Source organism: Procambarus clarkii, chromosome 55 (genome assembly GCF_040958095.1).
Source record: "Procambarus clarkii isolate CNS0578487 chromosome 55, FALCON_Pclarkii_2.0, whole genome shotgun sequence".
Taxonomy (NCBI): Eukaryota; Metazoa; Arthropoda; class Malacostraca; order Decapoda; family Cambaridae; genus Procambarus; species Procambarus clarkii.
Genome location: NC_091204.1, coordinates 2931952 through 2951968, shown reverse-complemented (window position 1 = coordinate 2951968; position 20017 = coordinate 2931952). Strand labels below are relative to the sequence as shown.

General features: G+C 40.0%; 1 long non-coding RNA gene across 1 annotated transcript; it reads right to left on the bottom strand.

Annotated features, from left to right (window-relative positions):
• Positions 1–8431: 8431 nt before the first annotated feature.
• On the bottom strand, positions 8432–16511 carry LOC138352798 (uncharacterized). Its single transcript, XR_011222867.1, has 3 exons — positions 16374–16511; positions 13366–13482; positions 8432–8739 (listed from the first exon to the last, which is right to left on the bottom strand). It is a non-coding gene; the product is annotated as an uncharacterized lncRNA (long non-coding RNA).
• Between the last annotated feature and the right edge of the window lie 3506 nt (positions 16512–20017).

The window sequence follows — 20017 nt, the reverse complement described above, 5'->3', positions numbered from 1 at the left end:
ATTGGCTGTTGATTGCTGGTGTTGACTTCTTGATGTGTAGTGCTTCGCAAACGTCAAGCCGCCTGCTATCGCTGTATCTATCGATGATTTCTGTGTTGTTTACTAGGATTTCTCTGGCGATGGTTTGGTTGTGGGAAGAGATTATATGTTCCTTAATGGAGCCCTGTTGCTTATGCATCGTTAAACGCCTAGAAAGAGATGTTGTTGTCTTGCCTATATACTGGGTTTTTTGGAGCTTACAGTCCCCAAGAGGGCATTTGAAGGCATAGACGACGTTAGTCTCTTTTAAAGCGTTCTGTTTTGTGTCTGGAGTGTTTCTCATGAGTAGGCTGGCCGTTTTTCTGGTTTTATAGTAAATCGTCAGTTGTATCCTCTGTTTTTTGTCTGTAGGGATAACGTTTCTATTAACAATATCTTTCAGGACCCTTTCCTCCGTTTTATGAGCTGTGGAAAAGAAGTTCCTGTAAAATAGTCTAATAGGGGGTATGGGTGTTGTGCTAGTTGTCTCTTCAGAGGTTGCATGGCTTTTCACTTTCCTTCTTATGATGTCTTCGACGAAACCATTGGAGAAGCCGTTATTGACTAGGACCTGCCTTACCCTACAGAGTTCTTCGTCGACTTGCTTCCATTCTGAGCTGTGGCTGAGAGCACGGTCGACATATGCGTTAACAACACTCCTCTTGTACCTGTCTGGGCAGTCGCTGTTGGCATTTAGGCACATTCCTATGTTTGTTTCCTTAGTGTAGACTGCAGTGTGGAAACCTCCGCCCTTTTCCATGACTGTTACATCTAGAAAGGGCAGCTTCCCATCCTTTTCCATCTCGTAAGTGAAACGCAGCATGGAACTCTGCTCAAATGCCTCCTTCAGCTCCTGCAGATGTCTGACATCAGTTACCTGTGTAAAAATGTCGTCAACATACTTGCAGTATATGGCCGGTTTCAAGTTCATGTCGACTAAGGCTTTTTGCTCGATGGTACCCATGTAGAAGTTTGCAAACAGGACACCTAGGGGAGAACCCATGGTGACCCCATCTACTTGCTTATACATGTGCCCATCCGGGCTCAAGAAGGGTGCCTCTTTAGTACAAGCTTGGAGTAGTTTCCTCAGAATATTTTCTGGTATGTCAAGAGGAGTACAGGCTGGATCACGATACACTATGTCGGCTATCATTCCGATTGTCTCGTCCACAGGTACGTTGGTAAACAGCGATTCTACGTCCAACGAGGCTCTTATCCCTGTGGCCCGTGTGCCCCGCAGTAAGTCAACAAATTCCTTTGGAGATTTCAGGCTGAAGGCGCAAGGAACATAAGGAGTCAGCAGGCCGTTGAGTCGCTTCGCCAGTCTGAACGTGGGTGTGGGTATCTGGCTAATGATTGGCCGAAGTGGGTTTCCAGGCTTGTGTGTCTTGACATTTCCATGCGCATATCCAGGTTTATATTCCCCAATGATCTTTGGCAGGTGGAGTCCGGATTTCTTGGCGTTCACAGTTTCGATCAGTTTGTTGACCTTTGCTTTTAATTCGGCTGTAGTGTCCTTCGTTACCCTTTGGAACTTAGTTTGGTCAGAGAGTATGATGTTCATTTTCGCCAGATATTCGTCTTTTTTAAGAATGACATATATTGGCGACTTGTCACCTCTCCTGACAACTATCTCCTTGTTCTCACGAAGGCTTTTAGCTGCCGCTTTAAGCTCGGGGACAGTATGGTGCTTCTGTAGTTGCCTCGATTCTTTCCTCCTTCTGCAATAAGTTCTGCTTGTAAGGTATCTAGGTATTAATACCCTATTAATGCCACATCTTGTTCTGTCTTGTGTTAATGCCACATCACCCCTTCCACCTCACTCAAACGTAGATATAAAGTCGGAGATGCGTAAGTTCTATTCATTTGTGTATTTGTGAACTAAAGTCTTTGAAAATGTAATAAGTTTTACGAAACGCGCTCGTGTCGCGTCAGACTAGAAATAAAAATGAATTTTGGAGAATTGATTTTTGATTTACCTCCAACAGTGAAAAGAAATGTACGAAAGATTGAGGAAATTCGTGTTAGAATTATTAATCTTACTTTTTCGGTCATATTTAATAATATATATATATATATATATATATATATATATATATATATATATATATATATATATATATATATATATATATATATATATATATATATATATAATATATATATATAACATATATAATATATATATAATATATATAATATATATATATAATATATATATAATATATATATATATATATATATATATAATATATATATATATATATATATAACAAGCCTGAATGGTCCCCAGGACAATATGCAACTGAAAACTCACACCCCAGAAGTGACTCGAACCCATACTCCCAGAAGCAACGCAACTGGTATGTACAAGACGCCTTAATCCACTTGACCATCACGACCGGACATAATGAGGTGATAGCCGAGGCTATTTGAACCACCCCACCGCCGGCACTCGGATAGTAATCTTGGGCATAGCATTTTACCAAATCACCTCATTCTTTGGGGCACACGTGAGGAACACAAATGCGAACAAGCCTGAATGGTCCCCAGGACAATATGCAACTGAAAACTCACACCCCAGAAGTGACTCGAACCCATACTCCCAGAAGCAACGCAACTGGTATGTACAAGACGCCTTAATCCACTTGACCATCACGACCGGACATAATGAGGTGATAGCCGAGGCTATTTGAACCACCCCACCGCCGGCACTCGGATAGTAATCTTGGGCATAGCATTTTACCAAATCACCTCATTCTTTGGGGCACACGTGAGGAACACAAATGCGAACAAGCCTGAATGGTCCCCAGGACAATATGCAACTGAAAACTCACACCCCAGAAGTGACTCGAACCCATACTCCCAGAAGCAACGCAACTGGTATGTACAAGACGCCTTAATCCACTTGACCATCACGACCGGACATAATGAGGTGATAGCCGAGGCTATTTGAACCACCCCACCGCCGGCACTCGGATAGTAATCTTGGGCATAGCATTTTACCAAATCACCTCATTCTTTGGGGCACACGTGAGGAACACAAATGTGAACAAGCCTGAATGGTCCCCAGGACAATATGCAACTGAAAACTCACACCCCAGAAGTGACTCGAACCCATACTCCCAGAAGCAACGCAACTGGTATGTACAAGACGCCTTAATCCACTTGACCATCACGACCGGACATAATGAGGTGATAGCCGAGGCTATTTAAACCACCCCACCGCCGGCACTCGGATAGTAATCTTGGGCATAGCATTTTACCAAATCACCTCATTCTTTGGGGCACACGTGAGGAACACAAATGCGAACAAGCCTGAATGGTCCCCAGGACAATATGCAACTGAAAACTTACACCCCAGAAGTGACTCGAACCCATACTCCCAGAAGCAACGCAACTGGTATGTACAAGACGCCTTAATCCACTTGACCATCACGACCGGACATAATGAGGTGATAGCCGAGGCTATTTGAACTACCCCACCGCCGGCACTCGGATAGTAATCTTGGGCATAGCATTTTACCAAATCACCTCATTCTTTGGGGCACACGTGAGGAACACAAATGCGAACAAGCCTGAATGGTCCCCAGGACAATATGCAACTGAAAACTCATACCCCAGAAGTGACTCGAACCCATACTCCCAGAAGCAACGCAACTGGTATGTACAAGACGCCTTAATCCACTTGACCATCACGACCGGACATAATGAGTTGATAGCCGAGGCTATTTGAACCACCCCACCGCCGGCACTCGGATAGTAATCTTGGGCATAGCATTTTACCAAATCACCTCATTCTTTGGGGCACACGTGAGGAACACAAATGCGAACAAGCCTGAATGGTCCCCAGGACAATATGCAACTGAAAACTCACACCCCAGAAGTGACTCGAACCCATACTCCCAGAAGCAACGCAACTGGTATGTACAAGACGCCTTAATCCACTTGACCATCACGACCGGACATAATGAGGTGATAGCCGAGGCTATTTGAACCACCCCACCGCCGGCACTCGGATAGTAATCTTGGGCATAGCATTTTACCAAATCACCTCATTCTTTGGGGCACACGTGAGGAACACAAATGCGAACAAGCCTGAATGGTCCCCAGGACAATATGCAACTGAAAACTCACACCCCAGAAGTGACTCGAACCCATACTCCCAGAAGCAACGCAACTGGTATGTACAAGACGCCTTAATCCACTTGACCATCACGACCGGACATAATGAGGTGATAGCCGAGGCTATATGAACCACTCCACCGCCGGCACTCGGATAGTAATCTTGGGCATAGCATTTTACCAAATCACCTCATTCTTTGGGGCACACGTGAGGAACACAAATGCGAACAAGCCTGAATGGTCCCCAGGACAATATGCAACTGAAAACTCACACCCCAGAAGTGACTCGAACCCATACTCCCAGAAGCAACGCAACTGGTATGTACAAGACGCCTTAATCCACTTGACCATCACGACCGGACATAATGAGGTGATAGCCGAGGCTATTTGAACCACCCCACCGCCGGCACTCGGATAGTAATCTTGGGCATAGCATTTTACCAATTCACCTTATTCTTTGGGGCACACGTGAGGAACACAAATGCGAACAAGCCTGAATGGTCCCCAGGACAATATGCAACTGAAAACTCACACCCCAGAAGTGACTCGAACCCATACTCCCAGAAGCAACGCAACTGGTATGTACAAGACGCCTTAATCCACTTGACCATCACGACCGGACATAATGAGGTGATAGCCGAGGCTATTTGAACCACCCCACCGCCGGCACTCGGATAGTAATCTTGGGCATAGCATTTTACCAAATCACCTCATTCTTTGGGGCACACGTGAGGAACACAAATGCGAACAAGCCTGAATGGTCCCCAGGACAATATGCAACTGAAAACTCACACCCCAGAAGTGACTCGAACCCATACTCCCAGAAGCAACGCAACTGGTATGTACAAGACGCCTTAATCCACTTGACCATCACGACCGGACATAATGAGGTGATAGCCGAGGCTATTTGAACCACCCCACCGCCGGCACTCGGATAGTAATCTTGGGCATAGCATTTTACCAAATCACCTCATTCTTTGGGGCACACGTGAGGAACACAAATGCGAACAAGCCTGAATGGTCCCCAGGACAATATGCAACTGAAAACTCACACCCCAGAAGTGACTCGAACCCATACTTCCAGAAGCAACGCAACTGGTATGTACAAGACGCCTTAATCCAGTTGCGTTGCTTCTGGGAGTATGGGTTCGAGTCACTTCTGGGGTGTGAGTTTTCAGTTGCATATTGTCCTGGGGACCATTCAGGCTTGTTCGCATTTGTGTCGAGGCTGTAGCGTCTTGGGTCGATTAGAACTGTACACGCCGAGTGCTACATTCTTGACTGGAGATTGTACTGTGTGCTATTCGATTGATTGATGAAGATTAAGCCACCCAAGAGGTGACACGGGCATGAATACCCCGTAAGTGGTTGCCCTTTTGAACCATTACCAATATCAAGAGCTGATACTGGAGATCTGTGGAGGTGCGACTGCACCCTGCGTGACGGGAGATGTCTCCCGTGTGGTGTGTGCTATTCTGATTTATTTATAAAGATTAAGCCACCCAAGAGGTGGCACGGGCATGAATAGCCCGTAATGTGCTATTCTCAAGTCGCTTGCTTATGTACGGTGACGACACCTCACAGTAAGATATAGAAGGGTGGAAAACCGTTACCTGTAAATAGGGATAGGATTAATGCTTGTGTAATTAGTTATGCCATTATGATGATGAGATAATGGAGTATAAGGATTACTCGATCACTACATCACCTTCAACTATTACTAGGGGAACTATTCCATGGTCCAGCGATTTTCTGAAAAGGAGTTTCACTGGCAAGCATAGTGAATTAAGAGCATAAGAATAAAGGTAACTGCAGAAGGCCTATTGGCCCATACGAGGCAGCTCCTATCTATAACCACCCAAACCCACTCATATACATGTCCAACCCACGCTTGAAACAATCGAGGGACCCCACCTCCACCACGTTACGCGGTAATTGGTTCCACAAATCAACAACCCTGTTGCCAAACCAGTATTTACCCAAGTCTTTCCTAAATCTAAACTTATCCAATTTACACCCATTGTTTTGTGTTCTGTCATGTGTTGATACTTTTAATACCCTACTAATATCCCCTTTGTTATGTCCATTCATCCACTTGTAAACCTCTATCATATCACCCCTAACTCTTCGCTTTTCCAGTGAATGCAATTTAAGCTTTGTTAATCTTTCTTCATATAAAAGATTTCTATTTTGGGGAATTAACTTAGTCACCCTACTCTAGACACGTTCAAGTGAATTTATATTCATTCTATAATATGGCGACCAAAACTGAACTGCATAATGTAAATGGGGCCTAACCAGAGCAAGATATAGCTGAAGAACCACACCAGGTGTCTTGTTACTAACACTTCGATTAATAAATCCCAGTGTCCTATTTGCCTTATTACGAGCATTCATGCATTGATCCTTTTGTTTTAAATTCTTACTAATCATAACTCCCAGATCCCTTTCACAATCCGACTTCGCAATCTCAACACCATCTAGCTCATATCTTGTAACTATCATCATTACCTAGTCTCAAAACTTTACATTTATCAGCATTAAACTGCATCTGTCAATCTTTTGACCATTTCAAAACCCTATTTAGATCAACTTGAAATGATAGTGAGTCTTCTTCCGTGTTAATTTCCCTGCCTATTTTTGTATCATCTGCAAATTTGCAAATGTTGCTACTCAACATAAGAACACAAGAACACAAGAACAAAGGCAACTGCAGAAGGCCCACCGGCCCATACGAGGCAGCTCCTATACCTACAACCACCCAATTAATTTGCCAGTTCCTTTACGACTTGGGACTTAAATCCATTTACACTTTGGGCTTCTGAGTCTTTTAGTTTGTCAATGCTCTTCCTGATTGTGTCGCGTGTAATTGGTATTTCTCTTAATTCATTCTCCTTACCTCCGACAAACATTTGTGTTGGTGATGGGATGTCATTCAAGCTTTCTAGTGTGAACACTGATGTTAGGTATTCATTGAGAGTGTTTGCCGCCCTTTTATGATACAACTTAAAATTGTTAGTCTCATCTTTTATGGGTCCTACGGAGTCAGTTCTTTGTTTGGGTTTTACTTCGTATATACTTGCCCGAAACGCTATGCGTATTAGTGGCTTTAGGTATTGTATTTTAAATTTTAAAATTTTGCCCCGAGGTGCGAGTTTATTGGGAGTACTTAGCTGTATCATTAGCAAGGTAATTAACTATAGTTTGCTGTCCTCCGTCCTTTAACAAATCCATTGACCCCTCCCCTAACCTGCCTATTTTGTGCAATAGTCGGTTTAGGATGATCCTTTCAAGCATCTTCCAAGTGCATTACATGAGACTGATAGGTCTATAATTGCCAGGGTCATTGGGTTTCGGTATTGGGACCATTATTGCATGTTTCCATTGTGTGGGCAACACTCCACATAGGAATGACTTGTTAAACAGGTGGAGTAGTGGATTGCCAGACACTTCACACAGTGCATTGAGTATGTCGTAGGTGACGCCATCTTCACCAGGTGCTGTACTTTTACCCTTTTCATAGCCCCCTTTACTTCCTTGGCTGTAATTGGTTCCCCATACTCGTCATCACTAGATTGTGCTCTTGTTATCCTAATCCTTCTGTCATTATGTCGGAGGAGCTGTTCCCTGCTTACTTCTGCAGGGAGGGAGGAGGATGATACTGCATCACTCCACTTGTGTATTAGTTCTTCAGCCTTACCCTGGGGGTCGTTGTGAGCCGCAGGCCGGGCTCTGCTCCCCTTAGCTACCTTAATTTTTGCCCACACTTGTCTTGCAGACGTTTCTCTTCCAATAGAGCTAGTGAACTCTAGTCATTGTCTTTCCCTTTGTAACTCATCTGCAATGTATGTACCTTTACCTGACTAAAAAATCTAATCTAAATCTATATCTAATCTATATGCTTAGATATATGCAAATGAGAGAGTAATAGAGCGAAACCTTTAAAATACTGAACAATTTGGAGGATATTGATTCATACAATTTCTTCAAAAGGTCAGATGTAACACGAACAAGGAGCAAAGGTTTCAAGCTCAACAAGCCACAGTGTAGGAGTGACAACAAATGCTTTTTAACCCATACGATTATGATCATGGCAATAAGGTTTCTAAAACAGTAGGCATTCTTCCAAAGCCAGACACTGTACTATGTTCCTCGCCCTAACCTAGTCACTCAGTATTATTCACTCATTTATCTATGTCTTGTCTATTTATGTCTTAAAGGTTACAAGACGTACATTAGTCAATACAATTGGTGCTTAAAATGTTAAGGATCTCTTGTGAAACACGGGTATTAATCAAAAAATTTATTATGTAAAATAAATAAAAAAGGCCCAAGGGCCATGAAGTAACAAGAATGCAAGGCCGGCACAAGCTGGCGTAAGTAGAGAAGACGGAAGATTCTTCATATTAAAAGACCCTGCTTCTCCAAGATGGCAGTCACACCCTGCTTGCCCTGGACAATCACCATATGGAGAAGGACTGTTTACTGTGAAGGGAAGTCCACAAATGCAATGCCAGCATGAGTCAGTCTTGAAGGGTAAACGATGATGGCACCCTCACAGTAACACAAAAGCCGAGCAAGCCCAGTGAGGAAGACCTGTTGATGGGAAGGAGGAGAATCATTAGTCACAACAAAATCCACATAGAAACAAAGGAGAGAAAAAAAATAAAGTGGATGTCTTCTTTTTGTATAGACATAATAAATATTGTCATTTGGCTATGTATTTATATGATATATAATAGAATACAGCATAAAACAAAATAAGAGGGGTGGTAGGAGAAGAAAAGATTAGTGTTCAGTGAGAATCCACAAAGTCTTCTCTGAATACTCTTTATTTTCTTCAAGGCTGTGGGTCCCTACAATTGCACCAGAGGTGGTACACACCCCTATTATTATTTAAACAGGTGAGTACACACACGGTGTTAGCAAACTTAGCCTCCAAACACACACACACACATGGTATCAGCAAACGTAGCCTCCAAACACACACACACACATGGTATCAGCAAGCTTAGCCTCCAAACACACACACACATGGTATCAGCAAGCTTAGCCTCCAAATACACACATGGTATCAGCAAGCTTAGCCTCTAAACACACACACACACACACAAACGGTATCAGCAAGCTTAGCCTCCAAACACACACACACATGGTATCAGCAAGCTTAGCCTCCAAACACACACACATGGTATCAGCAAGCTTAGCCTCCAAACACACACACACACACATGGTATCAGCAAGCTTAGCCTCCAAACACACACACACACATGGTATCAGCAAGCTTAGCCTCCAAACACACACACACACACATGGTATCAGCAAGCTTAGCCTCCAAACACACACACACACACACATGGTATCAGCAAACTTAGCCTCCAAACACACACATACACACATGGTATCAGCAAGCTTAGCCTCCAAACACACACACACACACATGGTATCAGCAAGCTTAGCCTCCAAACACACACACACATGGTATCAGCAAGCTTAGTCTCCAAACACACACACACACACATGGTATCAGCAAGCTTAGCCTCCAAACACACACACACATGGTATCAGCAAGCTTAGCCTCCAAACACACACACACATGGTATCAGCAAGCTTAGCCTCCAAACACACACACACACACATGGTATCAGCAAGCTTAGCCTCCAAACACACACACACATGGTATCAGCAAGCTTAGCCTCCAAACACACACACACAGAAAATGGGGACATTGAAACAGTTGATAAACTTGATTTCAAGAGAGAGAGGTCACTATGGGGAACTTCAAATTTTTTTTAATAAGTAATTAGGCAGACTTGTTGCTAGACAGGGAAGTAAATTAAATGTATGCCAAATTTTGCAAAATATACAATGAAGGCACACAAACATTCATACCAAAACAGAGATGCAGGGCCAGAAAACAGGATTGGTTCAACAGAAATTGAGAGAGGGCCACAGACCAAAGACACAAAAATGGAATGAAAGACATTGAAAAACTACAAGCAGATGTCAACAAAGTTTTCGATTGGGCAGCAGAAAATAACATGATGTTTAACAGTGATAAATTTCAGGTATGGCAAAAATGAGGATCTGAAACATAATACAGGGTACAAAACACAATCGAATCTTCCCATAGTAGAAAAACAGCATGTCAAGGATTTGGGAATAATGATGTCCGACGATCTAATGTTTATAGGGAGCATAACCAAGCAAATATTGCGTCAGCCAGAAAAATGATCGGATGGATTACGAGAACTTTCAAATCCAGGGATCCCATCACAATGGTTGTACTCTTCAAGTCACTTATGTTGTCCCGTCTCGAGTACTGCTCAGTATTAACTTCCCCCTTCAGAGCAGGAGAGATTGCTGAAATAGAGGGAATACAGAGAACATATACGGCACGCATAGATGAGATAAAACACCTAAATTATTGGGATCGTCTCAAAGCTCTCCAAATGTACTCTCTAGAAAGGAGACGAGAGAGATACCAAATAATATACACATGGAAGATACTGGAGGGCCAGGTCCCAAATCTACACAGTAAAATAACAACGTACTGGAGTGAACGATATGGAAAAAAATGCAAGATTGAACCAGTGAAGAGCAGAGGTGCCACAGGCACAATCAGAGAGCACTGTATAAACATCAGAGGTCCGCGGTTGTTCAACGTCCTCCCAGCGACTATAAGAAATATTGCCGGAACAACCGTGGACATCTTCAGGAGAAAACTGGACTGTTTTCTAAGAGAAGTTCCGGATCAGCCGGGCTGTGGTGGGTATGTGGCCCTGCGGGCCGCTCCAAGCAACAGCCTGGTGGACCAAACTCTCACAAGTCGAGCCTGGCCTCGGGCCGGGCTTGGGGAGTAGAAGAGCAGAACCCCTTCAAGCAGGTATCAACATAGAAAGAAGCCAAACCCCCAATCATACCAGCGATACAAAGATGCGAGAAACAACTATACAGCAGTAAGGGAAGAGGCAGAAAGAAATTTTTAAAAAGGGATAATGGATAAATGTAAAACAGAACTGGGCCTATTCTACAAATTCATAAACAACAAATTGCAGGTAAAGGATAATATCCAGAGGTTGAAAATAGGAAACAGATTCACAGAAAATGATAATGCAATGTGTGAAACATTAAACCAAAAGTTCCAAAGTGTGTTTATACAAAATGAAATCTTAAGAGAACCAGACACAATAAGAATTTCTGAGAACATCATAGAGCGTATAGAGGTGTCTAGAGATGAAGTGGAAAATATGCTAAAGGAGCTAAGTAAGAACAAAGCAGTTGGTCCAGATGGAGTTTCACCATGGGTTCTGAGAGAATGTGCACCTGAGCTCAGCCTTTCACTTCACCTGATCTTTCAGGCATCCCTGTGTATAGGAGTCATAGCAAACATGTGGAAAAAGGCTAACATAGTTCCAATCTACAAAAGTGGCAACAGGGAAGACCCCACCCCTCTCAGTTATAGACCTGAATCATTGACAAGTGTAACAGTGAAAGGATTGAAAACAAAAAAAAAAATAATAAAAACTAAATGGGTAGAACACATGGAGAGAAATTATATAATATCACACAGACAGTATTGTTTTCGATCTGGAAGATCCTGTGTATCGAATTTACTCAGTTTCTATGATTGAGCCACAGAGATTTTAAAGGAAAAAGGTAGTTGGGTTGATTGCATCTATCTAGACATAAAAAAGGCTTTCGACAGAGTTCCACATAAGAGGTTGTTCTGGAAACTAGAAAATTTTGGATGGGTGACAGGTAAGCTTCTAACATGGATGAAAAATTTTCTGACTGATAGAAAAATGAGGGCAGTAATCAGAGGCATTCGGACTGGAGAAGTGTCACAAGTGGAGTACCACAGTACATGCACCAGAAATGTTCATTGTCTACATAAATGATCTACCAGTAGGAATACAGAATTATATAAACATGTTTGCTGATGATGCTAAGATAATGGGATGGATAAGAAATTTAGATGATTGTCATGCCCTTCAAGAAAACCTGGACAAAATAAATATATGGAGCACCACTTGGCAAATGAAATTTAATGTGAATAAATGCCATGTTATGGAATGTGGAATAGAACATAGATCCCACACAACCTACAAATTATGTGAGAAATCTTTATATAATTCTGATAAAAGAAAGAGGTCTAGGGTTGATTCTAGATAGAAAACTATCACTTGAGGCCCACATAAAGAACGTTGTGTGAGGAGCCTATGCCACGCTTTCTAACTTCAGAATTTCGTTTAAATACATGGATGGCGAAATACTAAAGAAATTGTTCACGAGTTTTTTTCGGCCAAGGCTAGAATATGCAGCGGTTGTGTGGTGCCCATATCTTAAGAAGCACATCAACAAACTGGAAAAGGTGCAAAGACATGCTACTAAGTGGCTCCCAGAACTAAAGGGCAAGAGCTATGTGGAGAGGTCAGAGGCATTATATATGCCAAAACTAGAAGACAACAAAAAGAGGTGATAAAATCACTATGTACAAAATAGTAACAGGAATTGATAAAATCGATAGGGAAGATTTCCCGAGACCTGGAACTTCAAGAACAAAAGGTCATAGATTTAAACTAACTAAACAAAGATGCCAAAGAAATATAAAAAAATTTCCTTTCGCATACAGAGTGGTACACGGTTGGAACAAGTTAAGTGAGAAGGTGGTGGCGGCCAAGACCGTCAGTAGTTTCAAAGCATTATGTGACAAAGAGTGCTGGGTAGACGGGACACCACGAGCGTAGCTCTAATCCTGTAACTACACTTAGGTAACTACATTTGGTGTCAGCAAGCTTACCGTCGAAACACACACAAACAGCCTGCCTATTATTCAAGGCCTTCTCTGAGTACTCTCTATTTTCTTCTCTGAGGCTATGGGTCCCTAATCTTGCACCAGAGGTGGTACAACTTTTAAGTTTTTAACTACTGCACTGAGCACCTGATTTTGGCAAAGACTTCTTAGTGCAATTGTCAAGGACATAGTTCTGGTATTTTTTTGTTTATAAATATTCAGGTATAGTTAATGTCAAAATGTTTCAAAACTCAACAATTTATATTTCAAAACAAAAACAGTAATGAAAACATTACAAAACATTAAAATATAGCCTAATTAATTTTTTAATAAAATAGCACAACTCTCAGAATGCCTAAAGGTGCTTTGAGCAATGAAGAAGTTATTTTTATATATATAATATTATATATATAATATATATTTACCTGTGACTAATGCTTAGCAAAAATTTGATCTCTGTGAAAATTGGTCTCGTCATTGCTAGGAGTTATTTTAAGACCATGATTTGCTGTGGATGGCACTGTAGTCTTCAAGTCATCAATCTAAAAATAAAAGGTAATCTTTTAAAATGTAAATTTTGTATAAAAAAAATGCAAAAATAAATTGCAAGAATAATATGAAGTTATTATACAATTTTTGTTTAATTATTTAAATATTTGTGAGACATTATTAAGAAATGTATGAAGTACAGATTCTCTAAGACCTGATATGTATCTGCTTATGTTCCACCACATTACATTCAGGGCTGAAGAGAAAACACAGCCAGTAAGGTAATGATCACTTAGGATGGACTGGGATGCTACATGTAGGTGGGGGCTAAGCTGCGTGAGGCTAGGATGCCCAGCCTGCCTTGTCTAGGCTGGGCTGGGCTAGGCAACACTAGGAAGGAGTCAACAAATCTCTGGAGTGCCTTACTTTTCCTGATATCCTTAAAAAAGCAAGAATGATGCCATTTTATAAAGGAGGCGAGACAGCAGACATAAACAATTAAAGAAAAATATCAAATCTACTTATACTTTCAAAAATATTTGATTTTTTTTTTTTACAAACATCTCTTCCTACTTTGTAAAATTCAACATGAATACAAACACACACACACATCCCTAGGAAGCAGCCCATAGCAGCTGTCTAACTCCCAGGTACTTATTTACTGTTAGGTGAACCAGATATAGAGAATAACCACAATACAATACAATACAATTTTATACAATACAATTTTATTTAGGTAAGGTACATACATACAATAAATATTTACAAGGATTGTTTGACTTATAGGTATAGCTAGTACATACAATGCCTAAAGCCACTATTACGCAAAGCGTTTCGGGCATAAAATGCTATCTTTATAAGAACTATCTTGTAAAGCCACTAGTACACGCAGCATTTCAGGCAGGATATATAAAATATTATATATATATATATATATATATATATATATATATATATATATATATATATATATATATATATATATATATATATATATATATATATATGAATACATACATACGGGACAAAGAGCCAGAGCTCAACCACCGCAAGCACAACTAGGTGAGTACACACACACACACATTATATATATATATATATATATATATATATATATATATATATATATATATATATATATATATATATATATATATATATATATATATATGAGTGTCAGTCCATGGAGGAATGATTTTTTTTAATTTAATTTATATAAAAAATTATTCCTTCTGAAGATGTATTAATATATGAAAGTACTTAAGGAAATTCCTGTTTCAATTCTTCCTCCGTGGTCTGACACTGTCACATTTTTCATCAAGTGTTAATTTTTGTGATTTACACACACGTGGCATGTTTACACACACATTATTTATATTAATATACATATGTCGTACCTAATAGCCAGAACGCACTTCTCTGCCTACTATGCAAGGCCCGATTTGCCTAATAAGCCAAGTTTTTATGAATTAATTGTTTTTCGACTACCTAACCTACCAAACCAAACGTAACCTAACTTTTTCAGCTACCTAACCTAACCTAACCTAAAAAGATAGGTTAGGTTAGGTAGGGTTGGTTAGGTTTGGTCATATATCTACGTTAATTTTAACTCCAATAAAAAAATATTGACCTCATACATAATGAAATGGGTAGCTTTATCATCTCATAAGAAAAAAAAATTGAGAAAATATAATAATTCAGGAAAACTTGGCTTATTAGGCAAATCAGGCCTTGCATAGTAGGCCGAGAAGTGCGTTCTGGCTACTAGGTACGACATATATATATATATATATATATATATATATATATATATATATATATATATATATATATATATATATATATATATGGAACCCTCAACCCTATAAGTGGAGGGTTCCTACAAACTCAACCAGAGGTGGTACCTTCTATATATTAATAAAAAGGCAAAGCTATGCTAAATCTAGGCAGGGATTGGCTTGGCTAAGCTGGTCAGGGCTTGGCTAGGGTAGGAAGGACTGGTCATGTTCAACCTGTCCTCTTAAAAAGAACGTCGCTTTTGGCCGTTTGCCAGTATGGCCGAATTTGGACGTAATTTGAAATTGAAAAAAAAATTAAAATAAATGTGGGATTTTTTTTTTCACCAACAGTAAGTTAAGGGTCCTCTGATAGGTTAGGTGGGCAGGAAATTCTCATAAAGTTTCAAAACGTTATGAAAAACGTTAATGTAAAGTGTCCTCTCATAACGTCTGCGCGTAGGCGGGACGACTCAAATAGAAAACGGAACAGAACGTCACTTTTGTGAGTCGATTTCATTTCAAATTACGTCCAAATTTGGCCATATCGCGCATACGAGCCAAAAGTGACGTTCTTTTTAGGAGGACGGGTTGGTTTAAAAGCAATGCAGGGTTAGGCTAGGCAAGACTAGGTAAGGGTATACTGGGATAGGCTTGGCTACGGTAGGCTAGGAAGAGGTAAACTAGGATAAGCAAGGCTGTGCAAGCACTATGCACAGCTAGAATGAACTATGCTAAGATGGTTTAAGCTGGGCTTGGTTAGGATAAGCTGAATTATGCAGGGCCCCGATTGACCAGTGGAGTCTAATAGTCTAACCTTCTAGCTAGTTTGCTGACCTAGGAGTGTAAATGCCTAGCCCCTAACCTGAGATATATACAAGAGTTGTTACATTCTTGTACAGCCACTAGTACGAGTAGCGTTTCGGGCAGGTCCCTGGAATACGATCCCCGCCGCGAAGAATCGTTTTTACATCCAAGTACACATTTTACTGTTGCGTTAAACAGAGGCTACAGTTTAGGATTTGCGCCCAGTAAATCCTCCCCGGCCAGGATACGAACCCATGACATAGCGCTCGCGGAACGCCAGGCGAGTGTCCTACCACTACACCACCTGCTGCAATATTATTATAAAAGAAATATTACTTATTATAATCGTAAATACTAAATACCTGTTGTGTTGATTTAGGGGCGACGACGATCGTGGGATCGGATGCGAGCCACAGGTGGCCTACACCATGCTTTCTAAGGCGTCCATCTCATAACAAAAACAAATCCGTGCATTCATACACAAACAGAGATCCCGTGGTTATGCGAATACTTGCAATTCTTTTACTTAAAATAATAACAATTAGATTAATAATAATTAACATAATTTTTACTCAAGATTCATAAAAATCATTAATACTATTTTAAAAGAAGATTTATAAGACATCTAAAAACAGATATACAGACTTTGTGTGATATTTATTTCAACAGTATATATTAATAGAATGTTGTAACTATTATTTTTAAATATTAGGTAGTTTCCAGCTACGTATATCGCATATAAACGTTGCAAAAAGATTTTAGACTGAATTAACACATTACACATTTATGGAGTAATTAACAACAAAACAATCTTTATTTTCATTGCAGAACATATATCAGAGCATACTAGTGACTCATACATTTAAAATAGTGTGATTTTTAAACAATTCGGTTGTAAACCCGCAGAACGGCCTACCCGCCAAAGACGTAACATAAGAAATGGTATATAATTCATTATTTTAAATTACATATATAATCATTAATAATTTTCGGCAGCTATCGAGGTTCTCCATAGGTAAATTCCTGTACTCTAACAAGATGCTACTTGCTGTTTAGCTGTTTAAATTCTTGGAAAATTGTAATGACCAGCGACATAAAATATAACAATGAAATAATAGCAGGTAACTGTAGGTGAACGAAAAATTAAATTCCAAATTGATTAGATGTTTTTCTAAATATAAAGATCGACCTGAAGGAATTTTATGAATTATGGACTAATTAAACAAAAAAATAGGTAATTTTACTTGAAGAACAGATACCAGAGAATAGTTAGTGAGTACATTTATATTGTATAATGGGAGAAAGCCCCTGGTATCCGCGAATTAAAATAACCACCTACATTAATTGATAACTAGGAAATAGTATCTGGAAACTTTATCTGAACGAAAACACAATACCAATTTGTTTAGATGTTTTTCTTAATATAAAGATCAACAGTAAGGAATCTTATTCATTATGGACAAATTAACAAAAAAAAACGATAATTTTCATTGAGGACCATATATTAGAGCATACTTAGTCACTTATATATTAAAAGTATTGTGTATTTTGAACCATTGGGGTTGTAAACAAACAGAACGGCCTACCCGAAAAGTCGTAACATAAAATGTTGCATATGTTTGCTAATTTATTATTTGATAAATGATTATTATTAATTTACGACAACTATAGAGGTTTCCCATTAGTTAAATTACTGTAGTCTGACTAAATGCTACTACAAAACCTATATAAATCCTGGGAAAGTCACAATGACCAGCGACATTAAAGCATAGAGGGTTAAATAGTAACAGGCAACTGTCGGCGAACGAAAAATTCATTTCCAAATTTATTAGATGTTTTCCTAAATATAAAGATCGATAGGCTGGAATTTTCTGGATTATGGCCTAATTAAGGCAAAAATATATATATTTTTACTTGAAGAACAAATATCAGAGCATAGTCAGTGAGTTATAGTATAATAAGAGTGTGGTATTTCATTGTATGACAAAAGATAGTCCATGGAAGCGATAATAGACGTAGTTTTACACAAAATAACGTCCAAAAACAGCCGTAGAGTCAAACGGCAAATGTTGACGTTCTTTTTAAGAGGACACGTTGCATATTTAATAATATATATATATATATATATATATATATATATATATATATATATATATATATATATATATATATATATATATATATATATATATATATATATATATATATATATATATATATATAAGCCTATACTTGCATAAACCACAAGTGAAGATAAACAATCTTTGGACAACACCCACCAGTGGGACTCGAACCCAGAAAGCACAACTACCTTCCAGTAGCTGGCATAACTAGTATGCTTTAACCCACTACACCATCAGACCTTACAAAAGAAGTAGATAGTTCGAGATATATATCCCAAACATCTCCACTTCCCGAAGGCACCAGATGAGTGTGGGGTCAGTCTGCATTTTTCGTCAAGCCACTGTCAATGTGAGAGAACTCGTGTCCAGCTTATAAGCCTATACTTGCATAAACCACAAGTGAAGATTAATAATCTTTGGAGAACACCCACCAGTGGGACTCGAACCCAGAAAGCACAACTACCTTCCAGTAGCTGGCAGAACTAGTATGCTTTAACCCACTACACCATCAGACCTTACAAAAGAAGTAGATAGTTCGAGATATATATCCCAAACATCTCCACTTCCCGAAGGAACCAGATGAGTGTGGGGTCAGTCTGCATTTTTCGTCAAGCCACAGTCAATGTGAGAGAACTCGTGTCCAGCTTATAAGCCTATACTTGCATAAACCACAAGTGAAGATTAATAATCTTTGGACAACACCCACCATTGGGACTCGAACCCAGAAAGCACAACTACCTTCCAGTAGCTGGCATAACTAGTATGCTTTAACCCACTACACCATCAGACCTTACAAAAGAAGTAGATAGTTCGAGATATATATCCCAAACATCTCCACTTCCCGAAGGCACCAGATGAGTGTAGGGTCAGTCTGCATTTTTCGTCAAGCCACTGTCAATGTGAGAGAACTCGTGTCCAGCTTATAAGCCTATACTTGCTTAAACCACAAGTGAAGATTAATAATCTTTGGACAACACCCACCAGTGGGACTCGAACCCAGAAAGCACAACTACCTTCCAGTAGCTGGCATAACTAGTATGCTTTAACCCACTACACCATCAGACCTTACAAAAGAAGTAGATAGTTCGAGATATATATCCCAAACATCTCCACTTCCTGAAGGCACCAGATGAGTGTGGGGTCAGTCTGCATTTTTCGTCAAGCCACTGTCAATGTGAGAGAACTCGTGTTCAGCTTATAAGCCTATACTTGCATAAACCACAAGTGAAGATTAATAATCTTTGGAGAACACCCACCAGTGGGACTCGAACCCAGAAAGCACAACTACCTTCCAGTAGCTGGCAGAACTAGTATGCTTTAACCCACTACACCATCAGACCTTACAAAAGAAGTAGATAGTTCGAGATATATATCCCAAACATCTCCACTTCCCGAAGGAACCAGATGAGTGTGGGGTCAGTCTGCATTTTTCGTCAAGCCACAGTCAATGTGAGAGAACTCGTGTCCAGCTTATAAGCCTATACTTGCATAAACCACAAGTGAAGATTAATAATCTTTGGACAACACCCACCATTGGGACTCGAACCCAGAAAGCACAACTACCTTCCAGTAGCTGGCATAACTAGTATGCTTTAACCCACTACACCATCAGACCTTACAAAAGAAGTAGATAGTTCGAGATATATATCCCAAACATCTCCACTTCCCGAAGGCACCAGATGAGTGTAGGGTCAGTCTGCATTTTTCGTCAAGCCACTGTCAATGTGAGAGAACTCGTGTCCAGCTTATAAGCCTATACTTGCATAAACCACAAGTGAAGATTAATAATCTTTGGAGAACACCCACCAGTGGGACTCGAACCCAGAAAGCACAACTACCTTCCAGTAGCTGGCAGAACTAGTATGCTTTAACCCACTACACCA